Source organism: Cupressus sempervirens, chromosome 10 (assembly GCF_028749045.1).
Source record: "Cupressus sempervirens isolate cs-2001-9-10 chromosome 10, ASM2874904v1, whole genome shotgun sequence".
Classification (NCBI taxonomy): Eukaryota; Viridiplantae; Streptophyta; class Pinopsida; order Cupressales; family Cupressaceae; genus Cupressus; species Cupressus sempervirens.
The window spans coordinates 389,146,962-389,153,054 of NC_143127.1; positions in this window are offsets into that span (position 1 = coordinate 389,146,962).

Here is a 6,093-nt window from a genome sequence, read left to right on the forward strand (position 1 = left end):
AAGTTTCCAATTATGTTATTAACATGCAAATTGATATGTTGAAGTTTCAAATATATGGTTAAGTATTAGATAAATTAGAAATCCTACTTGGAATCACAAAGTTAACACCTTCATTGCTAAGTTTCATTTTGAATATAATCAATTGAGCTAGAGATCATGTTTCCTTGAATTCAGAAAGGAAGAAAGACTTACCCTGTGGTATAATGAACAAATAAATCATAAATTATAAGATGTAAGACACAAACATATTCCCTTTACATAACCTTGGAGCATGATACTTGTTAAGGAAATCCATGTTTTCATTAGATTAGAATGCACTATTGAGATAAAGATAAATATATGACAAAAAATCTATGTCATCACTTAGTCAATTGGACTCACAATTAAAAATGTGCATCTCCAGATCAAATAAACCCTCTCTAGAAAATGTATGGGAAAGTTTTTATCTTCACATCCTTGTCACAAGAATATTCTCTTGGATACTCCTTATTCATTATTATTTGCTTTCAAATGCAATAACTTAATTTTCAAACCCTAATTAAATTGGATATGACATATATCCTATCTCAACGATAAAACTTTAGTAATAACTACCCTAAAAATGTCCTATCTCATTACTCTACTTTACTCCATCTCTCAACCACGCCCTCCTAGGTGTCAGTTGTATTGATTGGGATTTGGAGTGTGAGTTAACCAAAAAATGGGTCAAGCAATGTAAAAAACAATTAATAAAATCTTAGGGTGAATATCCCATGTCTCTACAATATCGAATTAAGAGACTCTTGGATTTCTCTTAAATCCCCAACCCTTATTCATAACCCATGTACCATTGATATCATTCTTGGGCAACACGCTGCGTGTGTGGGGAATGAAGAAGGTTTGGATGGAAGTCATTTTAAACCACCTAAACTTTATCCACCAGCCCCCTAGCCACTTGTTCCATCTCCATGCGTGTTACTAAGCCTTGCCCTCACACATGCAAGGGATAGTGGAGACAGGTCTGTCAGTGCTGACAGACCTTGGTCAACATGTTGGTGATTGGATAGCATGAAGGTAGGTGGGGTATGGCTTGGGTAAGTCTTAGGTGGGGTATGGTTTGGGGTTAAGTCTTAGGTGGGTGTGAGTTAGTAGTTTAGTTAGTGGTGGTGCAGTTTACAGTAATTATTAGTTATAGTGAAACATAAGTTTAGTTTTAGATTAGGAGTTTAATGATATAGGGTTAATAAAGTTATGTTATTAATGGATAATATAGGATTGTTAGTTTAGTATTAGATAGTAGTATTGATGTCTAAGTTAGTTTTAGATATGTTACTAGATAAGCTAGTCTGAGTTAGTGAGTTAAATTGTATGAATAGTTAGGATTTGTCAAGTAATGTGGCTTATTAGTTAGGTTTTTTAATTGATTAGTAATGTAATTATTTATTTCACGTATTAGTATATGTCACTCTATAATTTTTTTAATTCTTTAAATTGATTTTAGTTAGTAATAATAGAGATCAGGTTGGTGTTGTTGACTCTATCATTCGATTAATGTTTTAATTGGTATTAGTTATTTCACGCTACTAGAATGTTAATTAATGTTGTTAGTAGTCATTTCTTTATTATTTGTAAGATTATTTCTTAGATTTAAGTAGATATCTTATGTCATTAATTAGTTTTTCCAAAACGGTGAGATAGTTAGTTTAACTCTAATGTTGGCATTATAAATGTGGAGTTGAATTTATTCTAATCCTAAATAAAGTCTAGATTAGTATTAGTTTACATAGTTAAGATAATGTGTTGGAAATTGTGGATATGTAAGTAGTTAAGTTAAATTATTTCATTGGATACTTTAATGATAAGAATCACTTAGTAGCTTTAAGATGTACTTTCAACTAGTGTAATTTGATTTTAGTTAATACTCTAGTTAGCTACTGGATAGATTTAGTTCTAGTTATTATGTTATTAAGTTAGTGTATGGATGTTAGTATCTTTTGCTATTGACTTATAATCTGAGAAAGCTAATTTTCCATTATTAGTAGGATATTAGTGATCATAGTGTCTTTAATAATAGATAGCATTTTTGTATCTTGAATTTGACTTGGGTTAATGCCAGTTATAGGTTGAATTTGACCATTAGGTTCAACTTAAAGTATTGTAGACATATCATGATAGTTGTCTGTCATTTCATGTTACTTTGTTCTAAGGATGTACGATCTCATTTGGGTTAAGTCTGTATGAAGTTGTTAAGTATAAACTAGACTTAATAAAAAAAAAAAATTGTGTGTGTTTTTGCCCTTACATTTTGGGCATGACATTTTGGTATCAGAGCCTGTGTTTCAACACTAGGAACCTAAAACAATTATGCTTCTGAACTTAACTAAAACTTTAATTGTGTAGGATGCCTTCTATTACACGGAGCAATCGACGAGGTAGAGGTCATAGGGTGAGAGGTGGTAGAGAAGGACATGAGGATTGACCTCCACCTCCACCACCACCTCCACCTCCACCACCACAAAACTCGAACCAGGACATTATAGATGCACTTAAGACTTTGATCGGTGTAGCTCAGTAGAGAGTAGTACCTATAGTTCAGCCAGGTCAATAGATTCCAGTTGTGGAAGTAGAGGGACCCGGAGGAGGTGGACCTAGAGTCTAAGAGAGGACTAGGAGTGCCCTGCCGAGACAGTTAGAGGGATAGGGTGAGAACGAGGAAGAGTCAATACACCAGAGAGGACCCCCACTTGACAGACCTCTTAGACATATAAGAGATGATATCAGGGAATTGATTCGACTCGGGCCACCTTTATTTACTGGTTCCACTGAGGGGATAGTAGCAGAGGCATGGTTATAGAGCCTACAGTGGTGCTTTGGATTACGTCCGTATGGGAGTAATATAAAGGCATGACTAGCAGTTCATCAGTTGCGAGGAGATGCCTCCAATTGGTGGCATCAGGAGGAGACCATTGGAGGAGTGAGCATGGATACCCTCACCTTGGAGTCATTCATAGAGAGGTTCAGGGAGAGGTACCTATCTAAGCATTTCAGGCAGAAGTAGATAGAGGAATTTCATTCACTACATCAGAGGGGTCTCACCATGGCTCAGTATGAGAGCAGGTTTCTCAAGCTCCTTCCTTATGTCGAGTACATGAAGGACGAGAAACTACGAGTGCATCAATTTATCATGGGCCTAAATTTCTCACTTCAGGGTCCAGTTCACATGGCCTTTCTCAACCACCTTCAAATAGGTTGTTGAGATGGCACTAGTGGTAGAGGAAACTTCAGGTAGACAGGAGTCACAGGATCGATCTCAGAACCGAAACTCTACCCAGAAGAAACCCCCTTGGAAAGGGAATCAGAACTACACAACAGGGTCCCCTAAGGGCCAACAGTCTCAACAGCAGTAGCACAAACCCTCATAGGGTTATCAAGGCTCCAAGCCCAAGCAGTGGCATTCACAAGGTCCAAGGTAGGATCAGAAAGTATAGGCCACACAGTCACAGCCAACGAAGACTCAACAGTCTTCTAGGGGTGGATTCAGTGGATCTAGCAGGTCAGGAGGCCCACAGCAGTCTAAATCATAGGGTGCCCATTCCTATACATGAGGACCATGTTATAGTTGTGGTGGCATGGGGCATATTGCTAGAGAGTGTTCTCAGGGACAGTCCTCTAGTGGTCAGAGAGGGGTATTTTTAGAGCCGACAGTTGGCGACGTAGGCAGATCTCACAGAGTTTTTGTAGCAGTTGACAACCACCAGGCTAAGCATCAGGCCACGGTTATTGAGGCTATAGGTAGTATACGAGGTAGCATGGTTACTATTTTATTTGATTCTGGAGCTACTGATTCATTTATATCTCCTTTCATTGTGGAGTGTTGCAGGCTAGTGGCAGTTAGTCAGGATGTCAGCTGGGAGGTAGAGTTAGCCTCAGGAGCTAGAGTGTCAGTTAGTTCCATGGTGCATTGTTTCTCGATTCAGATTGGAGACATGTCCATGATGTGGGATCTACATATTACCCCTCTAGGTTCTTGTGATGTTGTTCTTGGCATGGATTGGCTATATGCCCATAGCGCCAAGATGGATTGTCGACAAAAGAGAGTGGAATGTGTGGATGAGTATGGTATCTCTAGAGTGATCCTTGGGGTCAAGAGACCCATATCCCTTCGCATGATTTCCGCTATCTAGCTTAGACGGTGCATGTGAAAGGGATGTCAGTTGCTCGCTATCACCATCAGCGACAGGGAGGAAGAGCCAAAGGGGGAGCCATCCCTTGATGATTTTCCTGTATTGCAGGAGTTTGCAAATGTTTTTCCTTCAGAGCTCCCTGGTAGGCCTCCACCTAGAGCAGTGGATTTTCATATTGATTTGGCTAGGAGCAGAGCTAGTGTTGAGAGCACCGTATAAGATGACTACTCATGAGCTTAGTGAACTTACGATTTAGTTGGAGGAACTCTTAGAGAAGGGGCATATTCGACCTAGTGTGTCACCTTGGGGCACACCAGTGATCTTCATTAAGAAGAAGGATGGGTCACTTAGGTTGTGTATTGATTATCGACAATTGAACAAAGCAATCATCAAGAACCGATACCCTCTTCCTAGGATTGATGACCTCTTTGATCAGGTGCAGGGCGCTCGAGTATTTTCAAAGATTGATCTCAAGTCAGGTTATCATCAGTTGAGGATTGTGGATAGTGATATTCCTAAGACTTCATTTTGTGCTAGGTATGGTCACTACGAGTTCACTGTGGTACCATTTGGCCTCACGAATGCTTCAGCTGTATTCATGAGCCTCATGAATGGAGTATTTCGTACATTTTTGGACAAGTTTGTGGTTGTTTTCTTGGATGACATCTTGATATATTCTCACGATTAGAAGGAGCATGAAGAGCACTTGAGGCAGGTATTGCAGAAATTGAGGGAGAACCAGTTGTTTGGCAACTTATCGAAGTGTGCTTTCTTTAGACCTGAGATACATTATTTGGGTCATGTCATATCAGGCGATGGTGTCTCAATGGACCCATCGAAGATTAGGGCCATCATGGATTGGCCGGAACCCACCAGTGTCATTGAGGTGAGGAGCTTTATGGAACTAGCAGGGTATTATCGATGCTTCATTGCAGGATTCTCCAGATTGGCACATCCCATCACATCTCTTCAAAGGAAGGGAAAGAAGTATGAGTGGATAGAGAAGTGTGATAGAGCTTTTCAAGAGCTCAAGAGAGCCCTCATAAGTGCACCAATTCTTGCAGTACCAGACCCATCCGTGGACTTCGTGGTGTGCACTAATGCATCTTTGGATGGTATAGGGGTAGTCCTTATGTAGGATGGCAGACCCATTTCCTTTGAGTCTAGGAAGTTGAAGACTCATGAACTCAACTACCCTACTCATGACCTAGAGCTTGCAGCAGTAGTTTATGCCTTAGTGAGGTAGCGACATTTCCTACTAGGTCATAGATTTGAGCTTCATTCAGACCACCAGAGCTTACAGTACATATTCACACAGCCAAACTTTAATGCTAGGTAGAGAAGGTGGATGGAGTTCCTTTGTGAGTACAATTTTGATGTTCATTACATAAAGGGGAAAGAGAATGTAGTTGCAGATGCCTTAAGTAGAAGGTGCCATGAGTTATCATTTATGACTACTTGTACTGATTTGAGGGAGAGGATTCTTCAGCACTTGCCAGTGTATGAGCTTTATATAGAGATTAGTCAGGTGGTGCATTCTCAGAGACCCTTAGAAGGGAAGTATTCAGAGTATTCCTTGGAGTCTAATGGACTCTTGCGCCATAGAGGATGTATGTATGTACCTTCCACTAGGGCATTGCGTGAGTTCATTATACTTGAGGCTCACAAAGCACTTTATGCAGCGCACCCTGGTGTTAAGAAGTTACATGCAGATTTGAGACAGTTATATCACTGGCCAGGCATGAGAGTATAGATTGCTAACATAGTTGCAAGATGCCTCGAGTTTCAAAGGGTGAAGGCAGAGCATCAACATCCTAGTGGGATCCTTCAGCCTCACGAGATCGCTGAGTGGAAGTGGGATGTTATATCTATGGACTTTATTGTTGGTCTCCCCTTGTTGTCTCATCGCCATGATGCCATTTTGGTGATA